Source organism: Lepisosteus platostomus, chromosome 16 (genome assembly GCF_059453375.1).
Source record: "Lepisosteus platostomus isolate fLepPlt1 chromosome 16, fLepPlt1.hap1, whole genome shotgun sequence".
NCBI lineage: Eukaryota > Metazoa > Chordata > Actinopteri > Semionotiformes > Lepisosteidae > Lepisosteus > Lepisosteus platostomus.
The window spans coordinates 16,100,349-16,118,200 of NC_142626.1; the positions used below are offsets into that span (position 1 = coordinate 16,100,349).

At 39.3% G+C, this 17,852-nt stretch overlaps 1 protein-coding gene and 1 pseudogene across 4 annotated transcripts in view; one reads left to right on the plus strand and one right to left on the minus strand.

Moving 5' to 3' along the window:
• LOC148646959 (NLR family CARD domain-containing protein 3-like) overlaps nucleotides 1-17,086 on the minus strand; it is a 239,015-nt gene extending 221,929 nt beyond the window's left edge. For 2 of the 4 annotated variants that reach the window (XM_088608949.1, XM_088608951.1), the window contains exon 1: nucleotides 16,986-17,075. The gene's annotated coding sequence lies outside the window, so the exon portion shown is untranslated. Of the gene's footprint in view, nucleotides 1-16,985 lie in introns of all 4 variants that reach the window. The other 2 variants (XM_088608948.1, XM_088608950.1) reach the window with 2 other exon arrangements.
• Nucleotides 5,222-6,623, plus strand: LOC148646961 (uncharacterized; annotated as a pseudogene).
• Nucleotides 17,087-17,852: the final 766 nt, after the last annotated feature.

Below are 17,852 nucleotides of genomic sequence, written 5' to 3' on the forward strand. Positions count from 1 at the left end.
GTGATATGATTTCCTCTCGCAGTCCAAAACATACTGGTAGGTTAATTGGCCTATGGGAAAACTGCCCCTGGTGTGTGTGTGTTTGTGTCTGTTTGTCTGCCCCGTGAAGGACAGGCACTATGTCCAGTGTGTATTCTGCCTTCCGTCCATTGCTTGCTGGGATAGGATCCAAATCCTCTGTACTAGATAAAGAGATTAAAGAATGGACTAAAGTAAAGGCACAATGATACAACCTCACTATGAGATGGCAGCATCTCACTGAGGACAAATTATTTTACAGGGCTGGCTTAAGGAAACAGCCTTTCCACCTCTCTTGCACATCAGTATCCATACCTAGTTAGTTTTTTAAACCAATTGCCTCTAAATGGCTCTGGATCAGCATCAGCTATGTTTGCCCATTCCTTCAATTCATGTGCATCCAACACACAGTTCAATGCTAGCAACTACACAAAATCTAAAATACAATCCTCATTTCATCATCTTCCTCTGCGGCCTATAACATCTCCTGTCATATTGTCGAAAGTATGCCTGTCCCCAGTGATATCAGAGTCACCTACCCTGAGTGCATTTAAATCTAACCTCAAAAACTTTCTTTTCAGAAGTCTTATTTAGTGTCTGTATCTGCTTCATTTTCAAATTTCTTTCTTATATGTATTTACTTTGTAATCTGTACATAATTGTTTTTACACCTACTGCATTGCTTTGAGATGGTACCTTTAAAGGTGCTATATAAAATAAAGTTTTTTATTATTGTTATAGAGAAACATAATCAGATTTTCCCTGGTTCAGAAAAAAAAAGATCTTAAGTATACTAGTTTGTCTCACACCCTCTTTGCTACATGGATTTCCATACTAATCTGATCAATCTAACTACCTATTTTCTGTACTTACTCTATCCTGCTAGATTTATAATTATTCTGAAAATCTTCTTCTTGAAATGAGTCATTTCTAAATACCTGGTTTCACTGTTAACATCTTGCAGCAACTCTGTGTCAAAATATACACTTAGCTCAAGCTGACAGTTCATCCTGCTACCAACATTGAATAAGAAAATCTTTAGATTTCTATATTTATGTCTTTATTTAGTGGTTTCATTAGTGACAAAGGCTAAACCTTCTTGGAAAAATGTATTTTATTAAAAAACGGACTTGCTTTAATAAAATATATTTACAAATCCTTTTGTCTGGCAATCTACCTGAATGCCCAACTATATGAGAAGCCCTCCATGAAACCATTTTTGCTATTAATTCATAAACAGTAAGGCTCTCTGACAGAATTGATGATTTTTATGTGTGTTAATTTTTTTACTATATCCCATCAAACCTTCATACTCTCCCTGCCAGAAATACTCCTAATTATTCAAGCCCTTCACTCTTTGCCAAATCTATTTCATGTTTGCATGCTCTTTTGTAACACACACCTTTCTGTGATTTTTTTTGCACATCTCAGTTTTTGCAAATGTTCCTGCATCCCTCTTCTGCACTATGTCTAGTCATGTTTTTTTTTTCTGTTTGCTTATTTCAAAGTTACACCTGCTCCATTTCTAAAACTTTTTGCTCATGTGTATTTTTGCATTTTTACATTCACACCTCTAGCACTTTAACGTCCTAAATTTTCATTTGCCTTAATTTGCAGACTGAATTTTAGTTTTAACCTTATAAATCTAATCACTTATTCTACAAAAAAACAGTGTAATTGCTCTCTGAAAATGCTCTTTTTCTTGTTCATTTTGGAGAGCTTGATTGAAACTGATTTGAGATGTCAGAAAGGATTTATTTTCTCTGTGTATTTCTGTTGCAAAAAAAGTGCGCATTTGCTCCCCTTTACCACAAAAATATATTTGTATTGTAGCTGGGATTAACTTTTTTTCATACGTGTCTCTCCCTGCTGTGATTAGTACACGGAACGGTTAAAGATGGCGACAAGCCGGGCACCCAGAGGGGTGGGGGGTGTCTTCCCGCCTCCATAACTAAAATGCCAAATAGGAGTGGCTTAAGCGACATACACAGTTGTGTAACTGACTGTTTGAGGTAGCCTATCGTGTAAATTTCGCTTTGTTGCTGATAGGTTAAGCTTTCGAAACTCAGCCCCAAAGTCATGTGACTGATTTTTCACCCTGTTTTGTTGGTTAAACACAAAGATCACAAGCACCACCATGTTATCTGGGATGTGTAGTTTTTAATTCAGTTTGAATTATAACTGTACGTACTGTCTTCGTATTTGGCCATGGCTTTAAAGAGAGGACTCGCCAAAATGTTTTGCTGCCATCATCTCCTATTTAAAGGTACCCCCTTCATGGAAGAATTTGACCTCGAATGTTTGTCCAGCGTATTATTATGTCGGCGGTGGCATGTTATCCAATATCACTCAGCACAAACTCACAAATAATTGTGTTGTTGTGTTAATCTCTCTATATCTATAAAGCACCTGGAATTTAAACCTTCTAATAAACCATTTAATAAAATTAGATAGATCAAAACATGCCACCCAAGAAGAGGTCTGGGTCATTGGGTAGGTCCACCAAAGATGCTTCAAAATTCAAAGTAGCACACCTATTAGAAACAGAAGAACAAAGAGAAGCAAAGTTACAGGCACAAAGAGCTCGAACAGCTGAAGCTCCCCAACCAAAACAGAAGATCAAAGAACATGGTAACAGGTAGACCAAGCAGGAGCTCCCCCAGAAGGCGAACCGGCTCATCATGGAACATCCGCAGGTATCTCAATTTTACCTCCTCCCCAAAATCCAAAAACTGGACACCCCTGGACACCCCATCATATCAGCATGTTACTGTCCAACTACTTACATCTCAGTCTTTCTCGACAGCCTCATGAGACCGCTGGTTGAAGGTCTTCCCTCCTACGTCAAAGACATCAACCACGTGCTCCAACTTTTTAATGATTTCCAATTTCAGGGCACTGAATGCTACAGTTTTACCATGGACATTACATCTTTGTACACCGTCATTCCCTGTGATCATGGAAACCAAGATCACAAGGAACACCAATTGAAGGATTCCCTGCAATCAAAGCATCTGGTGCTCTAGGAAGAGTTTACACTGTTCATCCCAACAATGAAGTATGTTATTATGTGCATTTACTACTTCACAATGTTAGAGGTCCAACTTCCTTTGAATGACTCAGGACATTTGAAGGCAGAGTGTGTTCAACCTACAGAGAAGCCTGCAATCTCCATGGACTTCTAGAAGATGTCAAACACTGGGATGAAGCTCTTACAGAGGCTATATTGACTGCTTCACCTTATATACTCAGAGATCTCTTCTGTATAATGTTCACTGCATGTCATCTTTCCAACCCACAAACATGAAGACATTTTGTACCATGCAAAGAAACTGAATAAAAATGCCTCATATGATGATATTATCTTCAATGAGGCTCTGGTGAAAATTCAAGACAAGCTCCTTTCATTAGGAGGCAAAGAACTGAAGCAATTTGGATTGCCTCAACCAAGAACAGAAAAAAGTGGCATCTCTCAGGAAATGCTCAGGGAAATGTCCTACAACAAAGAAGAGTTGAAGGAATTTGTTGCAAGCAATGAAACAAAGCTCACATCAGATCAAGCAAATGTCTACAGAAAAATTCAAGATGCCATTGATCATGGTGGATTCTTTTTCCTCGATGCTCCAGGTGAAACTGAAAAGACATTTGTCACTAACTTACTCCTTGAAAACTTGCGTTCACAAGGACACATTGCCCTTGCTGTGGCATCATCAAGTATAGCTTTAACCCTCTTTGCTGGTGGCAGGACTGCCCATTCCACATTTAAATTGCCTTTTGATCTGGTCAGACATGATTCACCAACTTGCAACATCTCAAAAGGGACAGTACTTGCACAGGTTTTGATTGAGTGCAACACCAATTGGCTTAGTGAAAGAGCAATACTAGAGCCGAAAAATGATACAGTGGATGACATCAGTGATCGAACATTGAAAAAGATGCCTAGTGAAGCAAAAGTTTTCAAAAGTGTTGATACTGTTGTTGACACTGATGATGTTGTCCAATAGTCTGTGGAGTTTTTTTTAACACATTGCATCCAACTGGTGTTCCACCTCACATTGTTTTCTCTCAAAATTGGATGTCCCGTCATGCTTTTACAAAATTTGGATCCCCCAAAACTGCAATGGAACTCACTTAGTGATCAAAAAGCTTCATCCATATGTGCTTGAAGCATCAATACTCTCTGGATCATTCAAGGGAGAAGATGTGCTCATTCCAAGAATTCCAATAATTCCATCTGATCTTCCATTCAGGTTCAAACGTCTTCAGTTTCCCATTAGACTCAGTTGCACAATGACTATCAACAAAGCGCAGGGTTAGTCACTCGAAAAATTGGGCTTGAACCTGGAATCATTGTGCTTCTCACATGGACAACTATGTTGGATGCGCACGTGTAAGAAGTGAAAAACAACTTCACATCTTTGCTCCAGGAGGCAAAACCAAAAATGCTGTGTATAAAGAAGCTTTCCACAAGTAAATATTTATGCAATAAATGTTTACAGCCTCCTTATTTTAACCCGAGCTAGTATAAAATAAGGTAATCTTGAATGATCAGTACTAATCAGGGCTCAAATTGACCTGGGATGACTATCAGCAGGTTTTTCTATTTTTAATGTAAAGTAATATAAATAGGGAAAGAGCAGAAGTAGGTTTAATTGGATCATAGCGACCAAAAATTTAAATAAGATTTAGGAGTGAAAGAGGACAATATTTTGCTGGAAGGAGTATGGAGTTTTTTAGGATGGAGGAGGATGTCCTAATGTAGACCTTGTACCCTAAGCATGACCTCTGTTTTAATATTGTGGTGCTATCCATGGGGGTAGTTGACACTGCATTGGCGTGGTCACACTTCCATTCTCCCCTGTCACACCCCTTTATAAGCTCTTTTAGGTTCCTTTTCTTTATCTTAGATGCAGTCTCCTCCTAGATTGGTGATCACACTAGCCCCCTCATTGGGGTAACAGGATACATGACTCCACATACCAGGCTTTCTAACCACCTTCTATTTCTTTACAGATGTTGTCAACATAATACCATCCCTAAAGGATTTTGCCTTAAATTTAATACCTTTTCTTTTGACTCTGTTCCACCCAGAGTAACACTCAGAGACTTCTAAAACAATTTTCTAGGAAACTAATGCTCTCTACCATTTTCTCCCTCAAAAAACAGATTATCGTATCCGACAACAACATCAAAGAGGCTTAGGAATTTCTACGGCTGACAGCTCCACATCATCTTCCCTTCATGACTAACCTCATTAGATCTCTCAACTCTAAACTATACCAGTTTATCATTACAGAGAAGGACAAAAACCACAAACTGGACACCCCTGGACACCCCATCATATCAGCATGTAACTGTCCAACTACTTACATCTCAGCCTTTCTCGACAGCCTCATGAGACCGCTGGATGAAGGTCTTCCCTCCTACATCAAAGACACCAACCACACGCTCCAACTTTTTAATGATTTCCAATTTCAGGGCACTGAATGCTACATTTTTACCATGGACATTACATCTTTGTACACCGTCATTCCCCATAATGACAGCCTTACAGCCTTCAAGCACATGCTGGACAAATGCACAGTGCTTGATCCACCCACCACACCCTGGTACGCCTTGCAGAATTGGTCCTCACACTGAACGCATTCTCTTTCAATAATCTTTTTTACCAACAGGTTTGTGGAGTTGCCATGGGCACCAGAATGGGACCCAGCTATGCCAATATTTTTGCCAGCTGGGTAGAAGAATGCTTCTTCACTTCCTACACTGGCTATGTCCCTTACCTTTACAAGTGATATATTGATGACTGCGTCAGTGCCGCCACATGCTTCCTGCACCATTTCACCAACTTCCACCCGTCCCTCAAATATACAGTTAACATATCTTCCACTACTCTTCCGTTTCTAGACATCAACTTCTCCATTAACTACCCCCGACTTTCCACTTCGGTTTATTACAAACCATTGGATTCACACAGCTACCTCCTGTATAGCTCATTTCACCCCAAACACACTAAAAACTCTCTCCCTTTTTCACAGTTCCTTAGGCTACGACGATTATGCAGCAATGACATCGACTTCAAAATGTATTCCTTTTTCATCAACAGAGGATACCCCAGCATCATGATTGACAGGGCCCTTGCCTGAGCCAAAAACACCCCTCAGACCATCAACCTGATCAGGAACTCCCGCCGTAACAGCTGCATTCCTTTGGTGCTTCCCTACCACCCTAACACACTTCCTATCCCCAGGACTATTAACCACAACTTTTCCATCCTACAGGATGATCCCTCCATTGGGTCCCTCTTTTCTGATCGTCCCATCATCTCATATTGCCGACCGCCTAATCTGCGTAACCTCCTTGTTCATAGCTCCCTTGACCGCCCTCAACAACCATCCACACCAGGCACTTTCCCTTGCAACAGAGCTCGCTGTATCACCTGCAAGTACACATCCAACACCATACTCATTCAAGGCCCCTCAGGACAATTCCATATCACCCAGATGGCATCTTGTACCTCCAGCAACCTTATATCTCTTGCAGTAAATGCCCAGCCATCAACATTGGAGAAACAGGAAGGAGACTCGGAGACTGTAAAGAATTAAGATCTCTCCAAGCCCATTGTTTCTCATTTCACCTCTGACGGCCACGACCACTCTAATCCTTCTGTGTTCTCAAAGGTGGTTTTCGGAACTCATACGTCAGAAAGACCGAAACCAAAATTATTATGCAGCTAGGATCACACCTTCTCCCTTCTCTTAATGACAGACTACTGTTCTTTTAAATTTTCTCCATTCATTGGAAGTTTCTTTTCACACCTCTCTGCACCTATTCTGACTTCACACCTCTTGATTGGCCTCTCTTTCTGTCTCCTCCTCCCTCCCAGCCTTTGTTCTCCTGCTACATTACCTATTCCTACTGTCTTGTCTCTCTCACACCTGAAGAAGGCTCCATGGCCGAAATGTTTTGTTCTCTTTCTTATTTTTTTCAGCATGGAATAAACCTATTACTTGTTCCTCCACATACCATTAATTCTGGCCCCTTTGACTTCAGAGTCTCAAGTTCACCAAGTTCATCCTGTTGTCCTCAATGTTAGGAACCTCCTACTCCCAGACAACATCATGGAGCCTCCTGCTCCTACTCCATTATGCCACTGTTTCACTCACAACCTGTGCATCAGACTCCCAGGTCCAACCCCCAGCCTTGACATCCTCTCCTGACACCACCAGGTTGGGTTACACAGACACACGCAACATCACCAAGTCTTCTTCCGCACTACAGACTGTGCCGAGACACAACACACTGTCCGTCTCTAACACACACACCCACAACCTTTCTGGCATCTCACTCTCACGTCCTTAGGTTGTGAACTCACAGCTGCCAGGGCACCTCACTTTGCCCAGCCACCACTGCATTACACCATGCAGCTGCCAGCGCACCTCACTGTGCCCAGCCACCACTCCGCTATCTCCCAGAGGGTGCAGCTAGATAGACCCCACTCACTTCCCTGATACCAATGTATTGGCAGGGGGAGGGTCCCTCTGCCACACAACCCACTCTGGTCCACACACACTAACTCTCAAGTCACTCAATGTAACCTACATTATGTAAAATTACCTTAATGACCCATATGATCAGTTGAGCTGACTATGAGTACAATATGGATTCACATTATTTCACAGTAAATAGTTTGTTTAGTATCCTCTCTTCTAATATAACACTGCTACAGCACTATTGCACAGTTAAATAACTTCACCGACACCCTCTCACACACTGTACTGCACATTAACAGCACTGACACCCTCTCACACACTGTACTGCACAATAAAAACACTGACACACTCACACACTGTGCTGCACTTTAACAACACGAACACACTCTCACAGACTGTACTGTACATTAAGAACACAGACACATTAATTCCAATGTTATTCATGAGAAAAATACATATTATCAAACTGATGTATATTCTGACATTTATCAAATATAAAATGATATATTCACATTCATATCACCAACTGTTTCTCTATGGGGGCATAAAACTGTTTTATAATGTTACATTCTTAGTATTATTCTGATAGCGATTATTAAATCAGCACTTGAAATTTCCCCCGGTTCCTAAGTGTTTGAAGAGGAATGCAAGGTGAAATCTGTACATGGACTGAGAACAGGAAATAGCCTGTGACTGGGTGGATGCAGACAGTGCTGTTCCACAGAGACCCGTGTGCAGCCTGTCTGTGTCTTTCTACAACTGTATCCCTGAGCTGTTCTAAAAGGTCCTTAGCCTCCAGGATTGAATCTTTTATTTATATTCACTGCCTGATTAAGGGGCCTTACAGAGACAAATGTATTTATTTCTGAAATTATGTGTATGACTATTATTACAAACAAGGGCCTCAAAACTATTAGGTAAGCTTCATTTGTACACACAAATGAATTTATGTTTCCTCTATAAGGGTTTGAAAACTTATGCAATCATGACTTTGTAATTTTTCTCATCATATTAATTATCCTTTTCCTCTTTGCAAAAGTGCAAAAATCTCAAGGTTCTTAGTACTTGTAGAATGAGCTGAATAAAAGCACTCTATGCAATCTTCTCCACCACAGTCAGCATTTCCGCTTTCCGACATTTTAAACTTCAATACACTGTGAACCCATCTCGGCAGCTCTGTGTGTCTTCAGAGCAGGAGTCCTGCACTCGGCTGCAGACAAGGATCCTTGTTAGAAACTACCACTTGACAACGCTGTTCCAGTACAGAAGAGAGGTGAAACAGTGCCTCTTTCTGACATATTCTTTGTTGAGAAACTCACCCAGGGTGGTGTGAAGTTTCCCCTTAAGTCCTTCTGCTTGTGCAGCTTACTCTAAAGTGTTTTCAGGCTCTCAGACTTGTAGCGGTAATTCTTGTTAATAAGACAGAATTAAGCGTTGCTGTGCTTTCCTAAATGAGGCCCCATCTCTCTCTCTTCATCTCTGTGGTGCAGCCACAGAGAAGCTATTCATGCAAGCTGATTTAAGGTGTTTTCTTTTGATAAGGTACAACTCCCAAACAGGGATGCAGTTAATTAAGCCTGGCCATCATGATCAATGGTCATCCTTGGAGCTTATCTGTCTATGGAATGCCAGAGGACATCTGGATTGCAGTCCTAGGTGTCAGGGATCAGTGACTCATCTCTCACCTTGGTCAACCAATCAGGGACTTGTGGGAAGTGGTAACACCACCTGGGTCTCTAATGCCCGCCAAACTCTCAATCAATCATCACACATCTGTGTCTTGGTCAAAAAGGTAGCACAAGCTCAGGTCGGGGCTTTCCTTGGTCATTTTTGTGCACTCTCAGAGACAATCACATGACAACCGGTGTTGTCTGCACTGCAACTTGGACTTTGTTCTAAGCTCGAGGCAGAGGATCCCCTATGTACTCAGAATCCTGCAACGACCAACGTGAATGCTCCGCTTGATCAATGGCAGCCTACAGTTGGACCTTCGTCGACAACCTGAATGGTTTATTCAGAAGCAGCACTGGGCCGGAAACAAACCAGTTTTCTTCCCATGTAAAAGAGTGACTTCCAAGGACCCATGGTCACAGTCTGTGCATAGGGACTTTCTACTAGTCAGCCGGACCACTAGTAGACCCCTGGGAGAAATGACTGCACTGCGCGCTGCAGTTAGATTCCTCCGTCCATCCTACTCCGAGCTTGACTGGTTGGCCGGTAGCCAGAGTACGTCGAGACAACGCCTATTGAATAGGCTGGGACAGAGTTTGCAACAGAGCCTGTCAGCTGGTTTTGGTGTTTGTGCCGGGAAATCCAAACCCATACACAGTGGATAAATAAACCTCATGTTCTACATTGCGTCTCGAGAATTGAATCATCACCTCAACACAAGTTGTTATCAATTTAATTCATGAATAATGTATTTACTTCCAAGTCTAGTGTAACAGTGGGTAATGACACTGATTAGATATGGTATAGCCAAACGGTATATTGAAGTATATTCTCTGTTGTGTAACTCTTTGTGTTTGCATCTCTTCGAGATTATATACAAGTACCTTGTATTTTTGATAACCATCACATTAAAGTCTGCCACCTGTATCCATGCACACTGATATACGTTTGGTGCACAATTTTTGTTTAATAAATGTATCTCCTGTATTGAATCTATGTGTGTGTGTGTTGCTAGTTGTTCTGACGATTGATTGTCTAAAACCCATAACGAACCACCTCGTGATTACTGCTACAATTAATAATTGTATCAGTAAAATCACAAAACCCCTACAGACTCTAAGACAGTGGACTGAAGTCTGATTGCTGGTCCAAACTCTTGTTCTCTCCACCAGCCACCTTCCACAATTACAGCACTTCTTTACTTGTACCTAATTTTGTCTCCGCTGCTTGACTCAGCTTGACTCTTAATGGAGACGTAACAGGAACATACTTTCTATTTCACTAAAGTTTCATTTTTAAATTGAAAACCACTGAAGGAAAGAGAGGCTGATAAAGGCAGACTCAGTTACACCGTGCTGAAGGACTTCCTGTGAACTGGTTTTGAGTACATTTTTCCTACTTTAAAGTATAAGGCAACAGTGACAATACAAACATATTGTGTTAAATAGAAGAACTCATCTACTGCACCTCCAAATGCCTGGGGGATGACCAAAATAATGGAAAGACATAGCTAAAAAGCACTTGTAAATTGAAACAATTAAATGACAGCTAAAATGGATTCTTCACATCTTCCATGTTAAGTTCAACATGAATCAACAATGCATTTCTGCCTTAAAAGCAGTCTTATAAAAAAAAACTGTCATGTGCATCCCTTTTGTATTGTCACACACAAATCAACAACAACAACAAAAAAAAACATCGGTTGTCACCAGCCACCTGGTGCCTCCACACTTTAATGTGGGAGTTTCTAAAGAGACAAACAAATTTGATAGTGCTCAAATAGTTTGTGTCCAAATTGCAGGTGCATCACTCGGAGAAGTGATGAAACGATTAAATGTGTCAAGGGGAACAGTGATGAAAATCATAACTGTGTGTGACAAAGAAAAACAGCCTCAGGAAGGAGGAACAATGGTAACTGTTCAAAGTTTACTGTACCCACAGGGCTAATGGTCAATTAAAAAGATAGTTACTAAAAACAACAAAACAAAAGTCTCAAAAATTACCACAGAACAGAATCTACAGCTCAGTATTCCAGTCTCATCGAATACTGCACATCACGAGCTTCACAAAGCTGATATTTATGGTAGGACTGCCATTCTAAATCTCCTTGTAACCAAGGACATTGCACAGCAACACATAACTTGACGTAATAAGTGCAAAATCTTCACTTCTGAGCAGTGGCCGAAACAACAATCATGCTTTGCTCACATTCCTACAACTGGACTGAAAAAAGTCTCCAATTCCAAGAAGTGGGTGGAAACTGTTTTATAAAGTTACATTATTACTATTATTCTGAGAGTGATGAAAAAATAAGCATTTGAAATTTCCCCAGGTTCCTAAGTATTTGAAGAGGAATGCAAAGTGATGTCTGCACATGGACTGAGAGCAGGAAACAGCCTGTGACTGGGTGGATGCAGACAGTGCTGTTCCACAGAGACCCGTGTGCAGCCTGTCTGTGTCTTTCTACAACAGTTTCCCTGAGCTGTTCTGAAGGCTCCTTAGTCTCCAGGATTGAATCTTTTTATTCACTGCCTGACTGAGGGATCTTACATAGACAAAGGTATTTATTTCTGAAATCATATGAATGACTACTATTGCACACAGAGGTCACACAACTATGGACATAATAAAGTACATATTATTACTCTGTGTATAAAAACACTGACGCTTATTCATCACAGTCAGCAGTTTCACTCTCCACCATTTTAAACCTGAATGCACTGTGAGCCCATCCCTGCAGCTCTGTGTGACTTCAGAGCTTCTGGTAAAACCTCTTGCCCTCCCCCCCAGCCACCTTCTACAGTTACCGCACTTCAGTATATTTTTAATGCAGGAGAAACTTTATTCCCTCTCTACGTTTACCAAATTGCATCTGTCTTGCTTGACTTTTAATGGTGAAATAACAGAAATATACTTTCTGTTTCACTAATGTTATGTTTTTTATTAAATCAGGAATAACTGAAAGAAGGACAGGCTGATAAAGACAGACTCATGTACACTGTGCTGAAGGACTTCCTGTGAAATGGTTTTGAGTTCACTTGTTTCACTTTAATGTACAAGGCAACATTGACAATACAAACGTGTGAGAAAGAAAAAAGCTCATACTGCACCTGCTAATGTACAGAAGGTGGAAAAAATGATGGAAACAACTAATGAAAACAACACTTGTAATCTGAAAAGGAACAAGTAATAGGTTTATTCCATGCTGAAAAAAAGAAGAAAGAGAACACAACGTTTCGGCCGTGGAGCCTTCTTCAGGTGTGACACCTGACACCTGAAGAAGGCTCCACGGCCGAAACGTTGTGTTCTCTTTCTTCTTTTTTTCAGCATGGAATAAACCTATTACTTGTTCCTTTGCAGCCTACGCATGCTGACGCAGCTACCCACCTGAACTACTACCACTTGTAATCTGAAATATTTTTATTACAACTAAAAAGGATTCTACACGTGTTTCATATTAATTTCAAAATGAATTACCAATGTGTTTTTGCTGTGGAAACAGTACTTTAATATGTGAGCTTCTAAAGCAACATGAGAGATCTAAGAAATATTGACAGGGGTCAAATAGTTGGTCCTGAATTGCAGAAGAGTCAGTCACAGAAGAGGCAAATGTAATGTGATTTAATGTGTCATGGGAACAGTGACGAAAAACAGCATACAGTATGATAAACAAGGGAAACAGCATCAGGAAGGAGGAAGAGCCGTAAATTTAGCGGATTGACTGTGCCTCTGGATCATGTCTAAAAATTGTAGTTTTGCTTTTGCTTGCCTGCTCTCCCTTTTTCCTGCACCTGGATTCAGTCTCCAGTCTCCTGGTAGCTGCGTCTATCGGGCCAGTGCAATGTATATAATGGACTTCTCTGTTGTGCTGGTATGTTATATTATAGTATTGAAGGTAATTAGTGTCTTTTCTTGTTATGAAAGTGTTTCCCTGACATTGTACTTGTCATGCTGAGTGCACACCAATGATCAGATGCATATTAACAATTACAAGTGTGTTCACATAGATTTCACATTTTAAAGACAAGGCTAAGAGAGACAGAAGAATAATAATTTATTTACCAGAATAAATTTTCAGAAATACATTTCATCATCTGCATTTACCTGTTTCTTATAACACCTTAGAATGATATCCATTACAAGCCTTCTGAATAGATTGGATGTAGCTGAGAAAATAAATAGTTCCACTTTTCTATCACTAGGTCAGAATATTGTAAAATAAATCAAAATTAAAATAATTATGTGTCAGTATAAAGATGTTCTTTTATAGGTAGCTTTTTAAAAATCTTTAGAAGACAACAGTCCAGGATTATCATGTTACTCCATGCTGATGGGACATCAAGCTATAGGTCTCAAGTGAAATCAAATACAACAAAAATGTTTTCAGTAGAACTAGGCAGAGAAATTGTCTTGACAGGCTTCTGAGAAACTGTCATAAAGTTTCTCCTAGCTTATCATAGATAGGACAATTGTCCTGTCAGCTGTCTCTGTTTCTGTTTATTCTGTCTCCTGTTCCCTCTTTCTTCCCACTGTCCTCGTGAGACATCTTTCCATCGTGAGACCAAAGCAATCAGGTGAACTTAATTATCTTAAAAGTCCGTGTGAATTGAGTCTTAAAGGAGCATCACATTAGAGCTTGCAAGGACATTCTAATAAAAGGATAACATTAGAATATGTTAATGTCCCTGAAATCAGATATTTCCATTGCCAGAATTGAAGTTTCATACAGTATACTGTACATCAGTATAAAGTGTGCCAACTTGCCACCTAAAAACACTTGTGTTTTAATAATGGTTTGTAGATGGTGCAGTTTAAAGAACACAGGAAAGGCAATTATTATCCATTTCCTTATGATATATTTTTTGTCCTTGATGCACAACATTTAAAGAAAATATATTTTTAAGTATATATGTGAGGACGCTTTAATGGTGCATGATGGGTACTATGTCATTTAGAAAAACAAACATGAATATAACATCCTGAAGTCTCTGAATAGAAATCTGACTAAAATACATCTTATACAGTTAATGCTGCTACATTTCAGCATCATTCAGTTATTAGACCTTTACTGACCCTTACTGGTCTACAGGGAATATTCTTACAGTTCATTACATTTTTCATGATAACAGTCTATACATATTTAGGGACATGAGGGAGGCTTCCTCACTCCCTGAGTTTTTCTGTTTTACAGGTTTCGAATTTCACTCAGTCCATTCATTTAAGGATTGCCCTAGAATTCATATACCCATTTCTATATACCCAGAAACACAAAATGCATATTAAACTGAAATGACTGCTCAACACCTTATCAGGTCACAAAGAGAATAACCTGCAATATATGAAATAGACATAACTCAGAATTAAATCTCACTTCCTGTAACATGGGATGCAATCTCCCTAATTCTAGAAATGCACTAACTAGGAAAAGTGAAAATTCCACAATATAGGAAACTGGAATTTCACTAAAGATGGCAAACTCTTTAAACTAAAGTTCAGATCACCTAGTCAGAATCTGGCCTCAGCGACTGAAAACAAGGACCTACAGTACCACATGACACAAGTAGAGAGGAAAGGGGCAAGGGTATTTCTTCTTTCTGTATCTTTTCTGTTCCTCTCTGTCTTTTTCTGTTTGACTATTTTAATACTATGACTGTTGTCCCACATCTGACCATCTGTGTTTTCCTACCTCTTAGCTCACTTGCAGCGAGACAAACACCTCAATTGTTCCAAACATTGTGTATAAGGCCTGGAATGAAACAATTAGAATATGCACTGCCTTTTTTATGGCATCTACATGCTTGTACTCTGTACAATATATAATTTATCATATATCATAAACCTCACAGATAACATTTCAGAGGGTAAAATCATGTAGAACATTTCCTTGTAACACCCCACTTGAACTCAGAAAAAAAGTAAAGGAACAAGGAAATGTGAAGTTAGTTTGATTGATTTATACATGTACTGTAGGTTTGTTTTTTGATGCTTTCTTTTTTGTTTATCTCACGTAAATCCAGGATGAAGTTATTAAAGAGCACAGTCAGGAGAAGGTCAAAAATATATCTCTGAACATTGCTGTAAGCGCAGTCTACTCAATCATGAAGAAATGGAGGGTGTATCACATCACTCAGACACTGCCTACAGTACATCAGGATGTCTTTCCAAACTGAGCAGATAAAGTGACATGAAGAAAGACATTGCTAAATATCAGCCAGCATGGAGTTTGCAACAGAGCATCTAAAGGACCCTGCAAAATGTGGCAAAAGTGGTCTGAATTCACAGATCAGAATAGCTGAGCAATCAACAGATTACAGTTTTATCTCCTTTATTATCCAACGTCAATGCTGACATTTACTACAACTTAGAAATCTTCAAAATTCAGGTTCTGAAAAAAATGTATTTAAAAAATGCACATGCAGTACATGATTTAAAAATGTCACACAATTTAACAACATAGGAAGGATTTAATTACTTTAACAAGACTTGGTTCTGTATTTTAGAATTTGCTTTCTTATAATTCAGTTATAAATTGTTTTGAATAGTCTTAGTTTTACTGGTACAAAGATCTGAAGTTTTTAAAAAAACTATATACTGTACATGAAACAATCCTAGAATTGCAGGAAGATGTTCTATAAAATGTGAAATCCATTACATTTTTAATTCACCTTAATATTGAGGTGAAGCAATACTTAAAGTAACTAAAACTGTTTACCAAAGCCCTAAAGCAGGCACAGATTACACAATGAAAATGAAAGTGTTGCCATATTAACAATGTCACAAGACTTTGAGCAGGCCAACCTCTCTTCAGGCAGATTGTAAAGCCGCAAACTACAATGGTATATTTTTAAAGAGGAATATATTTTACCAAATAAATCCCACTTTATCAAACCAAACCAAATAATTCCCATGAATAACTTTACATACCAAACATATCTAAATTAAACACGCGGTATAGCATGTCTCTCTACCCTTCACTTGTCACAAATTTATCAATAGTGACCTGTATATTCAAACACCATATACATCTTCTAGACAATATCAGGAAAAATTAGTTCTACAATTTCTGCTTATAAGTTAAAAGTGAAAGTGAAACTAAATTCCCAATAAAACACATGTAAAACATGAGTAAAAGTCTCAGATTTGTTCCAAGTTCTCATAACAAGACATAAACAAGTAACCAATTTAGGTACTATTCTGATGTTTTGGAATAGGTTGGCACCATAAATTGCTAAGTATACATTACAGCAAGTAAAATTTACCAACACTTTTTTTAAACACTCTGTTTTAATGAAGACGTTTTGTAGAGAAATATAATTAGTTTGATCTTTCCAATATACATGGAAAAGAGATATGACATGAAATAATAACAAATTTGTACAAAGCAAATATTATGTTACTTAATGAATCCTGTATAGTCAAATATTAGACCATAACTGTAAAAGTGAGATTGAACATCAAAATACATTTCTGTAATCAAAGTGAAGTCCTACACTGACAGGAACAGATTATTTTTAGTCTGTAAGTGAGAAGTTTATGAGTGGACAAATTCAATCCAGAGGATATCTTCAGAATGAACGGTGAAACACAAATTAGAGGACTCAAATGCAAACAGTGAGGTGGTTATGTAAAAGAGAGAAAATCAAGCACTTCTGTGCACAGTTTGTGCAACAGTGGAACAGCTGAATCAGATCTTTGACTTTATTAGCTACTGAAATGAAAACAAATAACCAAATGTGCAAATGGCATCCTCTCTTTTATCACTCTAATTCTAATTTTCTCATTTTTTAAGGAATGAACTCTTACCTTTGTCTGCTCTTCTGCTCTGGTGTATTAAAGTGGTGAAGATAATTACAGTATGCCTGCTCTTCCAAGAGTGACCTTTGAAAGGAAACTGTTTCATCAGCCACTCCCTGTGTACTCTGTACCTGTTTGGAGAAGACAGGCTACAGCTTATTTTCACTGTTAAATTGTCAACAGAACTGGAGGTGCCATTATCATCTAGAGCAATAGTGGGCAACTATATGGTTGCAGAGGGCCAAGAAACAGTACTGACTGGCAAAGTACAATAGAGCTACTGAAGGCCCAAACGGTTCCGAAAATCAGACAAAGAAGAGAGGTTGTTTCCCCACTGGACTGGCTGAATGAGACTGATCATACTGATTTTCAGGACAATTTGTGGTATCATTACATGAACTATACTGTGAAAAGTACTTGACCAAATGCGTCCTGTTATGTGTGTAGCTTGATGCCTCATTCTACTGCCTCTCCTGGTAGGTTGAGTCTGAAACTTCTCGAAATCTATATGTCTAAGTCTTCAATCTGTACCTAATGCTTGCTACTGTATCCTGAATGCCTTTTTTCCTCGTGTTTTCTCACTCAACCCTGGATCGTCCGGAAAGAACTCTCCTTGACAATAGCCATCAAAGAATCATTTTGTGATTTTCTGCTACAATTAAGAATTGTCCTAGTACAGTATATGTACAAAACCCCTACAACTGAATTGCTCGGTTTGGCAGTATCTCAGCTGACACACAACCTGTCACGATTATAGTTCCCCCTCCTTAAGGGTGCTCCAGCCCTTTCACTAAAGACTTTATTCTCTGCACCTGTTTCCCATTCCCTGCCCACCTTAAAAGCCAGGCTCTGACGCTCATCCGGGCTCTGCATCTG